Source organism: Lycorma delicatula, chromosome 7 (genome assembly GCF_047948215.1).
Source record: "Lycorma delicatula isolate Av1 chromosome 7, ASM4794821v1, whole genome shotgun sequence".
Classification (NCBI taxonomy): domain Eukaryota; kingdom Metazoa; phylum Arthropoda; class Insecta; order Hemiptera; family Fulgoridae; genus Lycorma; species Lycorma delicatula.
The window spans coordinates 44158234-44182056 of NC_134461.1; the positions used below are offsets into that span (position 1 = coordinate 44158234).

Here is a 23823-nt window from a genome sequence, read left to right on the forward strand (position 1 = left end):
TCCCTAGTAATCCTGACATCCTTATTCTTATCCTTAGTAATCCTGGGATGCTTTTTCTTCTTGGATGGATATCTCATTTTCAAGAAAATCTTGTTACCATGTCAGGTCTCTTATTTAGCATACACTGTTTAAATTCATTAACAATATTAAATTTTTTGATTTATAGTATATATCTCTTATATTTAATTAATTTTTTTTCATCACCAATAATTTACTGAGAAATTATTACTAGTTGAGTATAGGCTACAAAAAAGTTTATTAAATGTTCAGTATTTAATCATGTTAAATTTACTCATATATTAATAAACCAACTGGCGCGATAAATGTGTTCTAATATTGGGTTATATACATGTGTTCGTTTTGGCTATTTATTAAACCTATATTATTAGACTATACGCTAAGTTCATTTAATTGAACTGGTTGAATCAGTGCGCATTACGATAAAGGATATTCCTTTACACTTTACATTTGTTATACGTACTTTTCTGTTTATATAGAGAAACATATAACCTAGCTATATAGCAAGCAAATTGAAATTGGCGTTGATTAATTCTTGTAGTTTAGGTAAGAATGACGTCACGATAATACTCTCATGTTATTGGTTGATTTGGATGGGCGGAGCTTATTGTTAGACCGGCGCGAACTTTATAAAAGAATGACGCTCTACGTTCGGGGCCACATTCTCACCTCGTACGCCACCCTTGTAACAACACTTACCACTGTTGTTACGTTCATCGAGTCTATACAGAACATCGTATATTACATCTAAATAATAAATTTACCAATTTCCAAACTCTTCATAATCATGTAAGTGAAAATTATTTACTTTGATTTTAATTATTTTTTATATATTCTGATGTGTTTTATTTTTATAATTAGTTTTAAATAGGGTTTTACTACATTCTAGATGAAAAAAATGATTGTAGATTGTAATTATCTTATTAAAAAATATAATTTAGATTTACTGAAATAAAATAGGTAATTGATATAAAAACATTCTAAAAATCTTCTAGTTGTTTTTTGTACTTGGTGAATTAGTAAAAAACAAACTTTATTTTTAAGTAAATCGATAAAAGGGAACGCATTTTGTTTTAGATTTTTTTTAAAGTTTCCATATAATGCCACTTATTTTATTGCTGCTATAAACTTTTAATTTTTTTCCCTAAATAATTAACTTTTTTTTTCATTTTAGTGTAATAAAATATTCTCATGAAAAACCCTAAAATACTAATGATATCGTAAGATTGGTTAATTTCTTAGTTAAATATTATTTAGTGAAAAAAAAGTTGTAATTATTAGATTATTTTAATAAAATTTAAAAAAAATAACATTAACCTTTTCTTTAATAAAAAGAAAAGAAAAGTTTATTAGTATGAAATCCTTTTTTATTAGTAATTTAAAAAAAATATAAAATTTCAATCTATAAAATAGTATAAAATTATAATTATTTCATTATTATAAAATAAAGAAAATTGGTATAAAATTGTGATCATCTAAATAAAATAATGGTACCTGCCACTTCTGAGGTTGTTTTGTTACATCATTAAAAAGTAGAAAATTTTGATTTAATTTTTAAAGTATAAAATCTCTCAGTTTTTCAGATAGTTAATATTCTTAATTATTATTCCACGATAGTTAGTAGAAATGTAATGAACCTGTTATTAAAAATTAAATATAAAAATTGTTTAAAGTATTTAAAATAGTCGACTCTTATGTAGCTCTACATATATGACAAAATGACTGTTGGATAAAACGTTTATTACAAAGCAATTAAAAATTTTTAAATTAATAAAGTTTCATAAACAAGAAGTTAATTAAAAATTCAAAAAAATGATATTGTATTCTACAATGCCAATCATATAGTAATTATACACTTTAGTATAGTAATTAATTAATTTCAGTAATTAACTGATAATGGGAGAATCTTTTTGTCTGCAATTCTAAAAATGTGTGAATGTATGTTCTTGATTGTATAATAATTATTATATTGAGATTTATTTTAATCAATTACCTCTTTCATCTTTACATGTAACAATCACTTTTGTAAAAATAAAATATTTAAATCACCCTTAGTAATCAAAAATAAAAAATTAATAATTTTCATGTATATTTTTTTATATTTATTTATTTTTTATTAATTTAAAAATCACGATTTTTTATTAAAGTGTGTAAACTACTGATAATAATTATTTTTTAATACATAATTTTTGTAAAAAAAAAAAAAATTGTTTGAAACTCATAACGATCAGTGATTTTTTTTTACTACTCGTTTTAATGTAATTTAAAATTATTTTCAAGCTTAAATTCTTTGATTTTTTTTTAAAGCCATTTGTTTGTTAAATACACCCATTAGAATCAATGTGTATGTCGAATGCATGCATTGTTAAGTAAGTTTATTTTAATGCTAAAAATTGACAGTAATATATAAGAAGCTATATCAGGAAAAAACCAAAAAAAAACCAAAAAATTATGAAATGAAAAACACAAGGAAATGTAAAGTTAAAAAGAAAAAATCTTTCTAATTATGTAATTTAAATGATGTTTAAATTATTAAATATTATTTTTAACATCATGATGGTAAATACATAAGTATTTGCTGCAGGGAATTTCATTCGAAGATTTTATTATTCTACTTTTAATTGCAGAGTAATCTATACTTTATTAATAGTCGTGGTTGGTGACATTATTTATTTTTTCGTGCGATTACGTAGCAGAAAAATGTAATTAGATGATGCAATATCTACTTACTAAAATAAATATAACAGTAAAACTGTAATTATACAACAATAAACGAAATCAATATTGCCGAACATTAAATGATGAATTCATAAACTGTACACAGTGCATAATTTTCATAATTCATAATTTTTCACCATTTACAGTAGATATATTTAAAGATGTGCAGAAAATTATTCTGATTTTTTTAATGTATAAGGGGGGGTAAAAAATAATTCCAAATTTTATTTGATAATTTTAATAAATAAGTGTGTATTTTTAATAATTTTCTATAAAATTAGTATTTTTTTAAAAAAAGGAATTCATTATTCATTTAATATTTTGCATTGGTAGAGTTCTATTTCCCTATTTATTTCGAGAAAGTTTCTTTGTGAGTAGAAATGAATTATATCTACTTATAAAATTACCCACTAAAATAAAATTAAAAAAAATTTTTTTTGTGATGTATGTATGTGTCGAACCGTAAGATTACAGGTGAGTTCACACAAGACAAGTCATTCCCAGAAATGATGACATAGCTATTTTTAAGGATAACAAGAATCCCATGCCATTTTAACTAACGAAAATGAGGTTTCCTGTAGTATACGTCACTAAACTAAATGCCCTGTTGCATATTAATATTCCAAGTACTCTGAAATGCCTATGGTATTCGCTAATTTCAGGAAAGCAATTCTGATTAGCGTCATTTAAACCTCGTATTCTTTACTTGTGTCATAGTCATAAGAAATAAATTCAAGTACAATAAATTTTTTACTCCTTTATTTGGGAAGCGTACATATTAAATATATTTTGGAAGCACACACATTATTTTGGAGGATTGAGATAAAAATTAAAATTTTTTACATATTTTAATGAACTTAATTCTTTGAATTTAATCTGTTATATTTTTTGTATAAGATTTCCTCCTATTGATAATTTTATCATTTAATTTACTAGTTGTGTATATATTTCTTTGAATTTTCTTTCCTTTTATTTTTTATAGAGTTATTATTTGCAGATAATTACGTTAAGATGGTGAGATTAAAATTGTACTGTAGGTGCAAAAACAAGTTTGCAAGTTAACTTAATGTTTCATAATTGTTCACAATGTTTCCATAATTGTTATTTTAATAAATAGATTGGTGTTGCTCATTTGAACATCGTTAAACGATTTAAAGGCTACTATCACTTTTTATTTTAATCTTATATATAATTTAAAGTGCATACACATCCTGATATTTTAAAATATAACAAAACCCCCTCGCCTAGCAAAATTCTAACTCTCCTAAATTGTAACATAATTTGAATTTTTTGTGGGTTACGTTTAATAAAATCTATTTATGGATATTATTAATTCAAACTATAAAAATGTTAATAGTTTTTATGTTAAATGTAAATTACTAGTATTTAATTTTCTTGAATTATATAAAATTATAATTAACGTAGTTGTATAAATATCAGATTATCTTAGAAAAGTCGGCTATTTTCGACAGTTATGTTATTTTATTTTTGTTATACATAACTAATAAAAGTTATTAATTAAAAGAATATATAAATGTATTAATAAAAGATATATATATATATATATTTTTTTTTTGTAATAAAAGATTATATTTAACCTTTTTTTTTAACTTTAAACTTGGGTTCTGGAACAAGCTACATAGTTTACCTGTGAAGTGGTGAAGTAGAAGAAATTGCTCAAACGCACTAAATTTCATTTTAAACTGTTTTCTTTTCATTTTTATTAATTTAAATATATATTTTTAAATAAAATGAGTCAATCCATATTTACTACTCTTTATATTATAATGTTAAGCCAGATCGCCGATTTCTATGACGGACTAGCAGCGACTCTGCCTTTTATCTGGAGGTATCGGGTTCGAGCTCCGTTCAGGCACAGTATTTTTCACATAGCACAAAATTCATTATCATCCATCCTAGTAATTGTTATTTGGCACCAGCCTGTTGTTAATGTATGAATAAATATAACTTGTTGACAACAAAATATTTTTAATTAAAATAACATTGGTAAAATAACAATCTTTAACATATTGTTATTATTAATGAATAAAACTATTCATTAATGTTCCGTGACTAACTAGAAATCTACATCAATACATAAATCTTGATCAATATAGCATTTCTAAAATCCACGCCCTTACGCTTTCAGTCACTTCTAGAACATGATTAGTTAGATTTGAAATTTTCGTAATAATTAATATTAGACAATGCCAATTAAGAAATAACAGCATCAATCATTAGGACAGCACCAAAAGAGCCTGAAAGTAATATGACTGAATTTAAAAAAAAAAATAATTAAATAGATTATGTTCGGTTAATTGATAAAAATAATGTCTTTTTGTAACTATCATCCCTGATCATCACGGCCAAAGAGACAATTTCTTTTGTGTTTAAAAGGTAAAACTATATATTGTGTATTTTCATACAATCAAAAAATACAAGGTAAAAAAGTGATACAAAATCTTTTTGTACTCTAACAAAAGTTAAAAAATTTTTGTGACGTAATTTTTGTATTTCATAGTAATTACGGACATTGTTTTCAGGCAACATATTCGTTTTAGAGAAAGAAATAACCGTTTAATAAAAATATGTATAATATTTTGTATACTTTTTTTTTGGTCATTAATCATTTGACTGGTTTGACGCAGATCCACATTACTTTTTGTTCTCCGTAATCTTTTATCCGATAGGATATACGCTTATACAATTATATGCTTATGTAATCTAATGTTTGTTTTTTCTTACAGTTTAACCAAATATGTACACTTTCAAACAAAATAACAAATTACGTTAGATATTCGTTTTCGAACTTTTCCCTTTTCAAGTTTGTAATTCAAATCTCATTTCATACTTTATCAATTTATATATTTCCAATATTTTGATATTACATTTGAAAAGTTATTATTCACTTTTATTATGGTTGCTATTAAGTAATTTTACTGATATAAAATATCAATATTTTGTGAAAATATTTTAAATTTTCAACTGCTAAATCTGTTTGATTTTAGTATAATATTTTTATTTTACTTTATGCAGAGTTTTTTGTTCGATCTAGTTTGCTTTATCTAAAAATAATTTTTTATTTTATACATAGATATTTTTCATTTATTTATTTAATTATTAGTACTAGTTTTACTTCTTATAACAGTTTTGTAACCTTATAAGAACAATTCAGCAGAAAGTTTAGGGCTACTGTCGAAATAAGGTAAAATAAAAATTTTCTGTTTTCAAGGAACATGCCTTAGGTGTAAATATAAAAATGATCATTGGACTAAATTCAGTAAATATTAAAAAGACTCCTTGTAAGTTATCTTTTGTTGCGAAAGAACATTTTCAGTTATAATTGGAACTCTTTTCCAATTATAATTTATTCAAGAAAAAAAAAATTACTATTTAATTCCACGAAGTGCTTACACGAAGATTTTAGGGCTTCTGTGGTATTAGGTATAACAACCGATAACTTTTTCATTTTAAAGAAATATTTCCTTTAAATCTCCAGTCGTTTTTTATTACGTCAATATATGTAAAGTTACAACAAGGCTGTAATTAAATTCAGTTATAATGGCTTATTTATATTTTATATTTTATTACATGTTAATAATTTTTATCCGTTGCCAATAATTCCCATTAATAAAAATGATTGAGGTGTGGGTATAACTTACAGTAAGTTCATAAAAAAATTAACTTATATGTATGTTAGATGGCATAACCGAACAGTTGTAAGCAATCAGACATGAGAAACAAATATGTATGAAAAAGAGAATAGTCATTTTCAAGAATAAAAATCATCCTATACCGGGCTTAATGCACGAAGTAAACTGAGCCGAATATACTATCACAAAAAAGCTATTGAAATCCCAATAAAATCTTGTGATATTCACCCCTAAAGTTATATATCTACTATGTTAACCATAAGGAAACCGTATAGTAACATCATCACGTAAAAAAAAAGCTGACAGCACAGTTGTAGGACTTTCCCGTCACGCGGATAAAGCTTACACACACAACTTAATTTAAAATATTTATCATTTTATTTAAATATAATATTTTTTTAGTTTATTTATTCAAAGATTCTAACTAAAACGCGCGCGCATACCATATTTTATTCGCGCGGGTGTGGCGGTACTACCGGGGACTGTCGGCACTAACCAAACTAATATAATTTCACAACTTACATAGAACAAATTTTGCTTGTACGGTCGGCAGGCTGGTGTAGCCGCGAGGCTTAACGCATCAGGTACCAAATCTACCGGATGCTAGAGTTCGAGACTCAGCCAGCCGAGTTACTTTTTTACACTTTAAATATTATTCATTTATTTAATTCTACCACTCACCTCTGACGTCAAAACATAACAGACGACTACAACAACATTTTTTTGGGGTGGGGGTGCGATTTTACAAAAGTTTATTTTGCAAATATTGCTATTTTTTAATTGTTAACAAATTTGCGTAAGAAAAATATGACCTTAATTAGGCGAAATCTCGAGATACTGAGGGTGACCTTGCTTTACAGCCTCACCCACCTTGACCTGTTAAGTTGATAATTTATGGCATCAGTGTCCCATATATAGAAATAATCTGACAAGTTTGGTCAAAATTGGTTCAGTAGTTCTGGAAAAAGGTGATTTAGAGGCCAACAGCGAACACACGTACATACGAAAATTTAAATCCGGAAAATTTCCATCCGGTTTTTTGTTTTTTGGGGTTCCTTAGGTGTCAAAACGTCAAGACCCGGTGAAACCACATATGCTCAAATTGGACCGATTACAGTACTTTCCCTTTTAGGACTATAGCTCTGGTATAGCGCTATCTAGACGGTAAAATAAAAAAGCAACTAATTAGTGATTTTTGTACCTCAGGTGTTTTAAATATATCACAGCTTTAATAAATTCTAAAACTTATAATATAAAGTAACAAATTGTAAATTTTGTTTGGGAACACAGGACTAACTGAAGTTAGTATTTTTAATTGTCTATTTATTATTTGAATTTTTAAGTAACTACAGTATAATCACCCAAGTACAGCCGCTGATAAAAAATGAATTGTATAGAGTTTAATAATTACTACTGGATGTGTTACAAAATAAAAATAAAAAATTATATTTAAGAAACCTTTGTTTCTGAAGTAACTTAAATACTTTTCATATTTTCTGACTGAACATTTTGCTTTTACGGATAACCAAATTTTTTTAGCAAATTCTGAAGATAATTTGCAACATAAAATTACTTCCTTGTGTACAAGGAAGTATTTTGATCACGAAAAATGTCGGTTTTCAGATTTCAACGGAAATATACATTTTGACCATCCCTGAATCCATTTTGACTATTTTCGGCGTAACGTCTGTATGTACGTATGTATATATCTCGCATAACTGAAAAACGATTAGCCGTAGAATGTTGACATTTTGGATTTAGGACTGTTGTAACATCTAGTTGTGCACCTCAACTTTTGATTGCTATCGACTGGACCAAAAGTGTCCAAAAAAGACCCAAAATTCAAAAGATTTGGATATTAGGCTTTTTCTTAACTGCAATGAGAAGCCCTCAATAAGAAATTTTCAACGGTATTAGAAGTGGTACTTATTTTCACTGGTTCCAGAGTTATAGCCAAATGAAATTTTAATTAATGAAATATTTGGATCTTACAAGGGAAAGGCACATCGATTCCAATCCGACTTCATCTCCTTTTTTATGTTTAACTTTTTTATTAATTTAAATATATTGATCTATTAATAATTATAACCTTTGATTGTAAAAAAAAAAGTACAATAAGTAAAATTCAGTAATAATAATAAAGAAAAAAATCAGAAGTTATCAGTGAAATAATGCTTTAAGTACTTTTCATTTTAATTAAAAAATTTTATAGAATTAATAATTATTAATAAATCAATATATTTAAATTAGAAAAACTAGTTAAAAAAAAAATAATTGTGTAGGAAGTCGGTCGAACCGATGTGTCCACGGTTACGGATACGACACGTTCTCACTTACACCACATAGTACTCGTTCTTGAGCGACGTGAAACATAATTAATATATAAACTAATATAAAATGCTGATACGGACACCAAAAAAAAGTGTGATACAATGTGGTGTCCACCACAATGCAATTAATTGTGTATCTGTCCACTTTATTTAAGAATTGGAGGATCGTATCTCACTTACAAATGAAATTTAAATTATATTTAATTTCAAATGAAGTTCAGCCAAAAACGTTTATATGTAATTTAATAGGTGTACAAGGAAGTCATGTGGTGTCCACATCAGATTTTTTAAGGAATATAATTAATTAAAACGAGAATTTTAGATTTTAGAGAAGGAACATTCGGTTTGTGCGAATTAGGGATTGATAGTATCAAATTTTGTTTGAGCAATTAAACAAATTTAATTATTTTGGATGTCTATTATAATATTATAAATCGAATAATGCTAACAAAAAGGTAATTAAGTTTCAAAAGTTAACTATAAACTTTTAAAATGAGTTTTAAAATAAAATGAAAATTAAGAAAAGGAACTCAGGCTGCCTATACTTCTCTACAGCTACGAAGCATGGACGCTCCTCTTTACTTAATTTTAAAGGATAATAGCCGTAGAGATTAAATTCTTTCTTAATATTGGAAGATATACACCATGGAATCTGCCAACATAGCGAAGACACTCGGAAAGAGCTAAATGTAAAATATCTATTGGAGGGGATCAGGGAGGACAGTGAAATTTGGCACAAAATATGCAACAAGAAGGATTCCCTCGAATATTGTAAGCTTATAAAACAGCTGGCTGAATCAGTTCAGGTTACCCGAGGGAGAGACAGAAGGCTCAGTTCGATGCACAATGACAATATCTTTTATTTATTCTGCTTAAATAGAAAAAGATAAATTTTTATTGTCTTGTATTGGCATTATTTTATACCTATGAAATAGCCCAGAAGATCAATACCGGTATGTTTTTGATGATTTAAGAGATCTAAATTTTATAAATTATATATTATTAAATAATAATTAAATTCATTACGCATAAATACACAAACCTATTAAAATCAATGAATATTGACGTAATCATTTATCTATTCCCTTGTTGGAATTATTAAAGAATTTATGCATTTAAAACCTGGTACATTTAAAATCGGCAGCAAAGCACTAACATTTTACTAATTAATTGATAAAAGTTATCTCTCTATTTAATTAGGTTAAAATACGTTATTTAATCTATAACTCTATATTTGAGTATCACCTTATTTCGAATTTTGATTTAAATAACAAGAAAAGTTAGCTTACGTTTGATGCAATATTATTAGGTATAGTTTTTGTGATATATGTACGCGTCATACACGTATAATTTGAATCAGTACACGGTTCTGAATATCAGTAATTCAAAAACAATCAATGTATTTTGTAATGTAAATCAGTAAATTCATTTCATTAAATTTACCTAATAAATATGCTTGTCATATATTAACATCATTTCATTCCGTTATCTTGTCAAACTTAAAAGTTTACATTATTCATTTAAACCACAAAAATAATATAGTGCCAAATAATAATTTAGCCAACACAATGCATTGCATTATTGTTATTAATTTGTTAAAATGTGGATACTACAAAATCTTTTATGTATTTAATTTTTATTATGTTTTTTTTTAATTGTACGTTATCTCTATAAATAGCCGTTTAATATCAAATTTTATTTTTTGTTTTAATTTGAAAAATCAGTGAAAAACATTTTCTCTGATTCTTTGTTTTTTATTTATAAAACCATTTTGTTAATAAATATATACCGCCAGAAGCATTTCAAACCAATTATATTAAAATTACTGTAGTAAATTTTTCCATTATATTGATAGGTTATCCTTTACAATGATCTAAATTGTATTACAAAAATTAATGTCGAGGTATTACTGTTATCAGTATTACAAACAAAAAAGAACAAACTAAAATAAAAAAACATGAAAATTTATGAGTGGATTTAACTCCTCGATTAGATAAAAAATTATATTTTCCAGTTTCTGCACAGTTCTTTTTTTATCATGAAGAGAGGATTGTTTTAAACGATCAACGAGGACACATTAATCATATTACTTAAATTAGTGTATACACGTTTAACTATTTTATTATTTACATCTCTGCGACTTTTTTTATATTTATAATCAAATAAAAATCAATCATTAAAACCGTAGGTCAGAGTATATAATTTTTTATTTGTTTTTAGTCAAATTATTCTGTTAACGTTCTAATTTTGATGGCTTTAATCATCTAACAATCTATAGGTTGAAAGATCTGTGAGATGTACATAAAATTCAAATCTGTTTTTATATTTTTTCAAAATAATTACTTTTATATCAAATTTAAATAAAATGATCCAATCATCCTGGCGTATGTAAATTTCTTCTCTTATTTTTTATTTATTATTTTCCTAATGTGTACGTTGCAATCTGTTCGACTAAAGAACAATTAGCAACTCCCTTCACGGCTCAATGAGATAAGGATGATATGTTGACATATAAATGAGGTGTAGTGTGTACTGACTCAGGCCGACCATTCCTGAGATGTATGGTTAATTGAACTCCAACCGCCAAAGTACTCCGGTATCCGTTGCCTAGTGTATAAAAGTAATTAATGTTTACTAATAATTGAACCTCAGAACCTTTGACTTCTAAAATTAACTGTTAACAACTTATTTGCAACGACAAGTTAACCACTAGACCAACCCAGTGGGATTCTCTTATTAAAAAAAAAAAAATGTTAAAATTTGATGATCTATTTGTTATTTAAATTTTGTTTTTATTTGACTTTGAATTATTTCTTAAATATTTCACTAGTTTCCCACAAAATGCACTTTCTTTAGAGTGTTATGCCGTAGAAATAAAATTACTATTTTTTTTTATAAACGTGGATACGGACTCATGTTAGGACATAAGCTATAATTGTTCAATTTATGTAGACAGGATTTTTAAAAAAATCAATTTAAACAAAATTCAAATTTTAAAATACCGTTTTAGAAATTAAATATATTTTTAGTAGAATACTAATTGGATTTTGGACTTTTCTTAACTGCAGTAAAAATAAAATATAAATAACAAAAAAAATAAAATATGTAATTTAGTATATAAAATACAGTAGAAGAATATTTTTTTAATTAGAAATACTTTTATTTTATACAAATTTATATGTTGGTTATTCGTTTATAAAAATCGGTGTATAGGTAAAAATGTATGAAACCTAATACTATTAAGTGTAATTTCACGGGACGTATAAAATCAAGCCCTAATTTCTGTTAAACAGAGATGGTTTTTTTAAATTACTTTAAAATCGCCTTTTCACTGCAACTTTAACTCAGTTTTTTGTTACTAAAAAAAAAAAACAAAATAAAAAAAAGGCTAAATTGTTAAAATTAATATTCAAGATAAATTTTATTTACGAGTATATAACATACTTTTTTTTTATCTTCCTGCTTTTTTAGTTAAAATTCAAATATTTTTCTGAAATTTTCTTATGATGCTCCATAAAATTCCTTTTGTAATACCTCCTTATAATATATCACGTTTACTCGACCGATTTTCGTTGTAGAATGATCTCTAACTTTCATTAGGAAGTTTTCCGGATTCGAGTCTAGGCCAGGTATGGTATTTTTCACACGGTATAAAACCTCTTTATTATTCATCATAGAAACTTTTCATTGGGTGTCAGACTGTCGTTACTGTGTTTTAAATAATTAAATTGATAAATTATTAGTTTTATATACAAGTTATATATACATTGTTCTACTAAATGCTTTTTTAAAATTCTTTTAGTTTTTTTAATCATAATTTCATTCTTACTTTTACTTAGCGATTATTTTTTACTTTAATTTTAACTTTTTTAATCACTCCAAAAAGAAGAACTATTTACAGTTTTTTGTTGTTTTTTTTTACATCGGAGGAGGGGAATGCCCTTCCAGTCGCCCGCACAGACGGCAGGGTCGAGCTCTCTCCGATTAAAACCCCTCCCCCTTGTACAACATAACCCGATACCCGCCTTTCGACATTACTCAAGGGTATGATGTATTTTCTGCGAGGATAAAATGGTTTGAGAGGGTTCTGGTCATCTCAACAGTAGTGGTGATCCCTATAGATCCCTGGGATACCTCCTCGCTCAGGCTTTCTCATCCCCAACCAACCCATTAACAATCATCTTTGATATCTCTCTTCTGCTACTTTTTCTTGAAGATTGGGCCAGCTCATGGTAGAAATCTCCTTCCAATAGATTTCACTGTCAATTAGTTTATCCAGGAGAAATAAATGGATTTATTTCAGTTTTTTTTATTAATATTTTGTGGAATATGTTTCATTGGTGATCGTTTTCCAAATGTCATTAAAATTTTAAATTATAATGATTATAATTGTTCTTTTCATCATTGATTAGCGATAGATTTATATAATAGTATGGACTTATACAACAATATCTACTTTAATTTCAGAAAAAAAGTATCCTCAGAAAACTTTGTATAAACCATAATAATAGATATTCCACCTTCCGGACAGCCTTATCTCATGATTGGTCTTTTTATGTTTTTCATCATTCTTTTCCTTATTTTTATAAAGATGCGGGTTTCTCGCCTTTATATTTCTTTCCGGAGCCTTTTTCATATGGGAAGCGTTTCCTAAGATCTTTTTTTTGTTTGTTTGTTCTGCTGCTCCTCTGGTTCAGCTCAACAATCAAGTATTACTCAGCCCAGAGGAGTGTCCTTGCGACTCTAATGAGCCTTTCTGCCTAGCAGCAGTACGGCTGACATGGCAGGTCGGCTCACCAGTTCTGGATCTTTTCCTTATTCTCATCTTGCCTCTGCCTCTAACCGCTAAGGCCAGGGACCCCGGGCCGGCAATGCCGTTCTCGGGCTCAGCCCCAGCAGCCGGGTATCGGTCTTTTTTTACCCCTTAAATTAACTCCTCTATCCTTATTTTATTTTATGATTATTTTAATAATCATAAAATTAAAATAAATATATATATATATATATATATATATACATACTAGCTTAGTGTGTAAGAGAATTTTGTATGATGAGTGTATGAATGTGTATTGTCACCTGAGGAAGCTTCGAGAATTCTAAGTGAAACTTAGTGTATTTAAGTTTGTTTAGTTGATTGGTTAACCCAAGAGATTAATAAAAAAAAAATATATTTATGTAAAATATGTCTTATTATTATATTTAGCTCTATCTAATCAAGAGGAAAATAAATTTAAATAGATTACATTTAAGTTAATATATATATATTTTATATATTATTTTAAATCTAGAACATTTCATTTTTCTAATTTTTTAATTTCATCATGCGGTATTGTTGTAAAGCCCTATAAATTAAACTAACATGCGAATATTTAATCCTTTTTTAAACAGTTTTACTAGATATTCCTCTTGATGCACCTTTATTTTAAAGGTAGACCTTTTTTTTAAATAATTTTGACTGATTAGTTTAGAAAATATGCTGTTCACAGTTCATGAGTTCGTTTTATTTTAAAATGTTATATTGTCACTCAAAATAATTGAGACGAATCGTTTGTTATCAGCTTCGTGAAAATCACAGTTATGTTTTTTTATTAACTTCCGTCACATTTCACAGAGTAAATGGGTAAAAATTAACTAGACGATAATATTTTTAAATTTCCCAAAGTTTAAAAAATTAAATTCAATTCCAATAAGTAGCCTAAAAAATAATTTAATTAAAAAGTCCTGAAGTAAAATACAAGCACTCTTAAGATTTTTTTTTTTGAACCGTTAAATTTTTTGTAACAAATTTATTTTCTTTTACCATAACTGTTATTTTAATTAAAATTACATTCATTCATAAAAAAATGTAACCCTAATTACGTGCAGCAGTCGATCGACTGCTGCACGTATCCTGTACAATTTCAGATCAATAAATCAGAATAAGAGCAATTAAATTAAACTGAAATATACATTCGTAACATTTAAGTACTTTAAAATAATTTATATATTTTTTACCTTGGTTAAAAACTTTTTTGTATAAACAATATTGTTAAAATATTATGAATCGATGAAAAAATACAGGTCTACGGTAAACCATTTATACTCACACCCGATTCGCAAAACCACTCGTTGCTCTATGTAAAAAAGCAGCATGCACGAATAAATCCTACGTTAACATTCATAATGTTTTACTTCGCTTTGTATACTTTTATTTATTTTTTTAATAATAGTGGTTAAATTACCTTCAATTCTGCCAAAGTATTTTTTAATTGATTTAAAAATCAGAATATTTATCTAAACTTAGGGAAAACCTGCTTAATTCTTCCCTGATAGATTTAAAATGTATACGTTGCAATTTTTTAATCTAGTGAACAATAAGAACCCCCCCCCCCCCACCCACCCTCATGTCTTAATGAGATGAGGATATCTATGACATGTAAATGAAGTGTAGTCTTGTTCAGACTCAAGTCAAAGATTCCGGAGATGTGTGTTTAATTGAGCCCCAACCTCCAAAGAACACCGGTATTCACTATCTAGTATTTAAATCCGTATAAAAACAACTAAAGTTAACTAGAATTTTGACTTCAGAACCTTTGACTTTAAAAATCAGCTGATAAACAGACGATGACAAGTTTACCATTACACCAGCCCGGTGGGTTAAAGTAGTTTTAAAACTTTTTTTTGCGATTGAGGAAATATATTCTTATGAAATTTGGGATCATATTAACTCATATACATATATAACTAAGAACTATTTTTTGTTAAAGTGATTAAAACTGTGTTTTTCCTATTTTTGTTAAAAGGGACAATATGTAATTTAAATTTATATAATTGAATAATTTATGAAATTGAAGCAAATACATAATAAATTTTATTAATATTAATTTTGTAATAATCTAGGTGTAACATGAATGAGTATCAAGAGTTCAAGAAGTTTTTCTAGTAGGGTTGTCATGATTGAACAGAGTTAATTTAACATATGCAATAATTTTAATAATAAATTTTAATTACTCTCTTTGGCCGAAAAAAATCTCATCATGGAAAAAATGATTTATCCTTCTTAGTTTTCTTTATTTATATTTGATTTGAAAAATTAATAGCAATGAAAATTAATCAAAAACTGTAATACCTTTATAGGTAACGAAGATGGAAAACAAAATTATACCATTTAGGGTTTCAAAAAAGTTTTTAAAATATAGAACGTAATAAAAACATATATTACAACATTATTAACAAACAATGTTTGCAATCTGTAACAATTTTTAACTTCCTCTACTAAATAATATCTGGTTTATTTTAAACATAATATGTGAGAATTTATTTTCAAATTATCAAGTGGTAGGGGTATCATTTAAGATTTACTAGAATTTTAAATCTTACTGGAACATTAAATATTATAAAACTACCATATAAAAAAAATGAAAATATTTTTTCATTTATTTTATATTTATCGTTATTGAATTGTTATTTATTGTAAAAGTTTTTTACAATCGAAAATTAACAATTATTAATAACTCAATATATTTAAATAAAAAATAAAAAAAATGAGATGAAGTCTGATTCGAACCGATGTGCCTTCCTCTTGTAAGATCCAAATACTTCATTAATAAAAATTTTATTTGGCTCTAACTGTAGAACTAATGAAAATAAGTACCGCTAATGGGATATCGTTGAAAAAGTTCTCAACGAGGTTTTATTACTACAATTAAGAGAAAGTTCAAATTGCTTGGATTTTGGGCAGCTTGGACATTTTTGGGCAAGTCGATTGCAATCAGAAGTGGAAGTTTACAGCTAGATGTTACAACACTCCTAAATCCAAGATCTCAACATTCTACGGCTAACCGTTTTTGAGTTATGGGAGATACATACGTACGTAAGTACGTACAAAGGTCACACCGAAACTAGTCAAAATGGATTCAGGGACGGCCAAAATGGATATTTCCATTGAAATCAGAAACCAAAATTTTTTGCGATCACAGTACTCCTTTACTTCCTACAAGGAAGTAAAAACTATCTTTTTATTTTAATCTATAACATATTTTTTAACTGATTATTTTTTATGTCTTCCTAAACTTAGTAAAAATATGTGACCCATAAAAGTACTTTGGGGCATATATTTTTAAAATTTTGCCTGTTTTTGGTTTAAACTTTTAATAATAATATTAAAATAAAATTTCTTCATTCATCCTCCCCACACCAAAAATGAAATCTAAGGTAATTTTTTATTGTTTATACATTTTTCAGTGAAATTTTTAATTTTTTTCAATTTAATATAGTAAACTTAGAAAAATCAAGACATTTTCTTGGAAAGTGATTTTGGAGGTGGGGGAGCAGAAAAAATAAGAATCCATTATTTAAATTAAATTTTTTATTTTTTATTTTATCATATAATGATAATTTTATAATAAAACTTCGTCGTAAATTACCTCCACCTTAAAAAAAGGAATCTTCGAAAATTTTTCTCATTTACGATTACTTTTCCACAATATAAGAATAAATATGCTCTGCCAGAAAGTAACACAACTTTATTGCCAGATTTTTCTAACAGTGAAAAAGATCGTTTTGAAAATTATTATTTATTTGACTCGTAAAGGCAATAATAATATTCTTTTAAATTTACCACTGATAAGAATTTAAATTTTAAACTCTGAACGGAAAACGTAATAGTTCAGCAAAAACCTTTTTTTGTTATTTAATACTTTTAAAAAAATAAACATTCAGGTTAAGTCTCGGGTTCGAATCCCGGTCAGGCATGTCATTTTCACATGCTACAAAAATTGTCATTCATCTCCTCCTCTGAATCAATGCCTAACGGTGGTCTCGAGGTTTAAAAAAAAATTCAGGTTATCAATTATACTCACTCAGTGTGTTAATTAATAAAAATAATAAATTAGCTTTAAACGAATTTAACCCACCATCTTGTAAAAAATTACAAAAAAGCAGTAATGTTCTTTACAGATGTAAGGTGTACCAAATAACGGCAATGATTTTTATGGTAAATCAAAATAAATTTGTAATGTTTTAAGTAGAATTTATTTAAGTTGATTAAACATTAAATAAAACATAGAAGTAAACACTCTGCGTTATACAAATATATAGAAAATTATTTCAGTGTAGAAACCAAATATTTTATCTATAGCTAAACAGCTTTAAATATTGCTAATAATACGATGAGAACAACCGAGTTGAATAATTATGCAAATGCAGGTATAAATTTTAGTCACTCAATATTCAACTAAATAAACAGTAATTAAATCCACATTAGATTATATTATTATTACTATTATTGTTATAATTACTGTTGTTTCATATTATTATTACATTAAACAATAATTCCTTTAACATTACATAGAGTTTACCGAAGCAAATTATTTAGTTTACCACATGTAAAGAGAGAAAGAGAATTAGTTGATGTAAGAGATGAAATTACGACCGTTTTTCATCCAAATCTTTTACGAATATCATCTGTTGACTGATTTAATGCTGTGCTCCAAACGTTTCTATTCTATGTTAAACTTTTAACTTCAACATAATTACTACAAATTATATCCTTAATCTCTGTTTTATATATTCTAATATTCGATTTCCTGTACATTTTTACCGTCTACTCTTCCCTAAATCATCAAATTAACTAAGTAAATCTGAATTTCTCAATTTATGTCCTACTAAATCAAGTTTAAAACATTCTGAATTTGTAGCAAATTTATTTCCAAAGATATAATTCTCATAACTTCTAGAAAACTATAAAGTTCAGTTTGACCTTATAATTAAAATAATATGTGGAAATAGCAGTTAAAAAAATTAAACTAGTTGCAACAAGTGAAATTAATTAACATAAGCATAAATTAACGACAACAAAGAATAATTTATATATATATATAATATATTTAAATAATCTAGTATTACACTTTTTTTGTATTACACTTTACAGTGTAATGCATACATTCACACTTACAACCTTAAAAGCCAAACTAATTCACCATCGTTCTAAAATACAGTATTTTTACGTGGATGATATGTAAAATTTTTTTATGAATATGTTATTAAATGATATAAACTTGTAACAAGCCTAAAATTATAAATAAAACATTGCATTTTACACAGCATTCGTTTTATTGTACCAGTATAATTTAGTATTATTACATGGTATAATTAATAGTATAATTAATTATAGATTGATTACTTTAAGAAAATGTATATAGAAATCACATTTTATTAAATATAATATCAAACCACTTATCTAAAATTGAAAATTATTCAATTCCATTTTTATAATGAAAAAATAGAAAGAACAGGAATTTATAATTTATAATAGTAATATTCTCTAGCTTAGAAGTGGTTATACTTTCCTGGCTTCATAGCTCTAGGAGTATACTGCAAGAAGGAACGTATGATTGATAATCAGTCAAAAAATGGGGTATAGGATTTTTTTCTTTCGACGTTTTGTAATCTAGGGACCTCTAAAAAAAAATGAGGAGCAATGTTCGTACGAACAGAAACTAGTGTTCGTATCTTGGCGTGTATTCCATTCTAGTTTTTCATGGCATAAAGTAGAATGTCGTCCAAACAACTTGGCGTAAATAAAATTTAAAGAAGTTGTAAATTAAAACAAAATGAATAAACTAAGTATAGAAATAAAATAGCCTATTAATAACAGCAATATTGTGTTAGGTTTAGCTGGAAATTTAGAGCCCATTTGAATAAGTAAAAAAAAAAAAAAAAAAAAAAAAAAAGATCTTTATTTTCTAGGAAAAACGAAATACGATCTGCTACTTAAGTAATAAGCTTACAGTAAACTACCAAACTTTTAAGTGATATCAAACTTTTAATACCTTAAATAGTAAAAATAAAACTGTGTGGTAATTTTGAATATGCAAATCAAACAAAAACTATTAAAAGTAATTATATATTAAATAAATAACTTGTTGAAAAATGACATTCCGTAATACGTACATAAATATAGATTTTAAAATATTTTATTCGAATATTGTCAAAATGATTGCTAAACACAGTAATTTATTGATGAACATAGCTTCTAAGAAATAAATAATTTATTGCTTCGCCTGTTTGTACAGTTCTTTCTCAATTTTTGTATTAAATGAAATCCTAGATAACTAGTACAAATATTTTTGAATTTAAGATTGCGTTATCTGACAGATTGTAATTTATTAAAACTTCTTTTCGAAATAAATCCCCAAGACGGTTTTTGTAACCGAGAAACTATTTCGGAAAAAAAAACTGGTATTTCTGATCGAATGATTTTAAAGAATGTCTATTTGCGATTGTCTAGGTAAGAGTGACATTTCTCGTATACGTTAAGATTAGACGTCTTTGCATTACGTAGATGCTATTTAGTGATAGAGAAACGGATTTTATCTATCCTATTTCAGCAGTAAACATCAGATTTTCTCTACTCATAGTTTTTTAAATAAAAAGAAGTTAAAAATAATTATTTATGTGTGTTGTATAAATATATTTAACAAAGAAAACTATAATTTAAAATTATAAATAAAAATAAGTGTTTCAAAGTTATCGATTGGTTTGAACGTAGGAGTCGCAAAATTTCAGATGAAGTGTTTAATGTAAAGAAAAAATAATTTGTAATGCAAATAAAAGTTTTCTTACTTTGTATAATTAAATGCGTTAGTTCAAACATTTGTTAAAAATAGTATTTTACGGGAAAAAACGTTCGTAAAAAGTAACATTTTTTATGGAAAGTTTTACTTTTTCATAATCCTTTTTTAAATATTTGCAAAAATAGTAATAAAATTTAATTTGTATATATTCATTTTTTATTTTTTTTATTTTCTAGTTAATACGTGTATAAAAGAGTAGATGTTCATCTAAAAATTACTTACTGTCTGATCTTTATATTTTCCACTTTTATGAAATTTGTTGAATTAAAAATATTATAACATTAGTAGAAAAATTCAACATGTGCGCGCGCCCGCGTGTGTGTGATGTATAAACAGAAATAGCGTTTTCAGAAAAAAATAAGTCGGGAAAATGCTTGATCAAGAATTTCACTTTTTCTGTTCCAGGAATATGTTTGCCTTTTAATATTATATGTAGAAATGTTTCTCTTCTCAAAGTAAATATTACATTCGGAGAGCTATTTTAATTGATCTCAACACAAAATTATTTAAAACAAAAAAAATCTTTATAGCGTTGTTAAAGATTATTATTAAAATAAAATAAATATGTCACATTTTTTTATAAATAAATATTTTTTTTAAGAATATGCCGATCTCTGTGGTAGAGTGGTAGTGTCTTTACCTTTAATCCGGAGTTCTCGGGTTTGAATCTTGGTCAGGCATGAACTTTTTATACGCTACAAATTTCTATTTTCATATTCCACGTACAAGATTCTTTGTGAGTCTCTGTGGTGAATTAATTCATCAGAAAAAAAAATATCATTAATTTTTTCTAGACAGTAAATCTATATTAGTACAAAATTAAAAATATTTTTTTATGAATATTTGAACAGATAAGTTATTATTTAGCATAATATCGTATTCGGTCGTTTAAATTAACAGAGGTTTCCGTTAAAATACATTTTGATTAAATAATAATAAAAGCAATATTAACAACAAAAATAATAATTGTTACGTGATTTAAATACAAATATGCAGTTTCAAGCTGTTTTATTTTTTTGCCAGAATTAACCCATATAAATTTAATGTCATTTTAAGAGCAAAATAATAAGAATTATAAACAGCTTTAATAATATTATTTCAGCAGAAACTCTTCCAAAATAAAAGAAAAATAATTTAAGATATTTATTACTCCAATTCCCCTTAAATGTCTTATTTCATTTATGTTTTATTTTTATTGAAACTCTGATTTTATTGTAGTATCTTACCGATTTTATAGTTTAACCCAGTCCAATTTTTTTTTTATGTACAGTATTTATTTATATTTGTTTTATTTTATATTTAACTTATTTAGTGGAATGTTATACTTGTAATAAAAATAGTTAAAATTTTTTATTTGCATTTACATTTTTTCTTACAATGATAATGAAAGTTGAATTAAAAAATTGTTTTTTTTGTTACATTTTTTTAACGAAAAAAATGTTTTCGTTGACGTTTTTTTACGTTTTTTACCTATCATATTGTGAACAATAGACTTAGAGAATTCCTGTATGACTACTTTCTTTTTAATAGCAACCCTGTTATTTTGATTGTACAGGAAACCGTATTGTTTCTAAATTCTTTTTTATGTGGCAGCAGCATCTCTACACTAACGTGCTCTTTTTCTAACTTATATTTTGATTTTTAACGATAGAAATTTGTAATTTTAAGATTACATTTAAATTAACTCTGCTTTTTTCCGTGAAAGAATGGTAAAGTCTTCATATTTAAATTAGAGGACTCTAGGTTCAAATTTTAACGGTAGTTACCGGATGCTAAACAGAAAAAAAGAAAAAGAAGATTCAAATTTTAATAAATTATAAATTTTTCAGTCGTAGTTTACTTTCATCACTCGTTCCATTTAGATACGTTAGTGTCGATGTAGGTAAAGAAATATTTACCCCCACAAAAAAAAAAAAAAAAAAAAAATAGAAATTTTTAACTTTTCTCTTTTTTATACAATCACCTTTGTTAATTAAGTAGTTAAATTTTCCAGATTTTCAAACACACAATCATTCAAATAAAAACTTAATTTTATTTTTTCTATGCGACTGTGTATATTTGTCTATCTGAAAGCTTACGTAAATATTTTACATTAGTGACTATTGTTTAATTGTTCTATATTTTATTTCTTAAGTTAAAAAATACATTATTGTAAATTTAATTTACAATTGTTAGGTGATTGTTTAACAAAATGAAACCGTATCTTATAATTAATTTAATTATTATAATAACAATTAATAATAAAAAATTAATTATCAAGGAATTAGTAATAATTCAAATTCAAATTACTTGCTGATTAAAATAGTAATAACATGTGTCTATATATGCCTCATGCGCAGACTGATTGAATGTTAAGTAAATAAACCTTTAATCTTTCTTTGATTGAGTTGGAAAATTTAAACATCAGTAAAATTAATTTTTTTCGGGAAATAGTTTTTTTTTTTTTTAATTCATAATGCACAATTTTAATAGTAAAGTTTTTTTATTTTTTAGATATTTTGGAGTTGAATTAAAATCACGTTTTTACTATTTTTGAAATTATTTTTTTAATGGAAAATAAAATTTTTCTTTTGTAGTTTAAATATAATCCTATTAAGATTTTGTTAGTAATAGTGTTGTGTCAAAGAACATGAAATAAATAAATATATATATAATGAATATTTAAGCCAAAAAGTTTGGAAAACTAAATTTTAATCCTCCAGTAGAATTTTGCACCTTCTACCAATATTTTTTATACCAAAATAACACAAAAAAATTCATTATTGGTATACATTTCAGTTTATTTAATGTGAAAAAATATATTGAAGCATATTTGGTGAAATTAAAAAAAAAAAATTATGTAAATAATTTTTTTTTATTCCAGTTAAGTGATCGAAGGCCTACAAAAATGTAAACTAATTTATCAATTTAAATCCATTGATTTTCCAATTCTAATTTTTATCACTTATGATGAAATTATTCGATTTTCAGGCGCAAAACCGCGTTAAAAGAAAAATGATAACCGTTCAAAAAAAATCTGTACATGACTTCCTCGTATGCCTCTTAAATTATATATACACATTTTTAAAATGAAACGTACATAAAATTTTATTTCATTAATAACTTCTGATATTTTTTCATAATTTTTATTTTTATTATTAAATTATTATTATTTATCTTAATTTTTTTTTCAATTGGAGGTTAATAAATCAATATATTTAAATTAAAAAAAGAGAGATGAAGTCTGATTCGAACCGTTGTGCCTTCCCCTTCTATGAACCAAATATTTAATTAATTAAAAATTCCATATGGCTATAATTCTGGAACCAACGAAAATAAGTACCACTTATGATACATCGTTGAAAAGCTCTCAATGAGGGCTTATTTTCTAAAATTAAGAAAAAGTCCAAACTCCAATTTTTTTTTGAATTTAGGCTTTTTTGGACACTTTTGGTTCAGTCAATTGCAATCAAAATGAGAGGTTCACAAGTAGATGTTACAACAGTTCTA

General features: G+C 26.0%; 1 protein-coding gene across 2 annotated transcripts in view; it reads left to right on the forward strand.

The window, feature by feature from the left end:
* The first annotated feature begins 688 nt into the window (after positions 1–688).
* Positions 689–23823, forward strand: part of Dh31 (diuretic hormone class 2) — a 369539-nt gene continuing 346404 nt past the window's right edge. For both annotated transcript variants that reach the window (XM_075371691.1, XM_075371692.1), the window contains exon 1: positions 689–807. The gene's annotated coding sequence lies outside the window, so the exon portion shown is untranslated. The remainder of the gene's footprint in view (positions 808–23823) is intronic.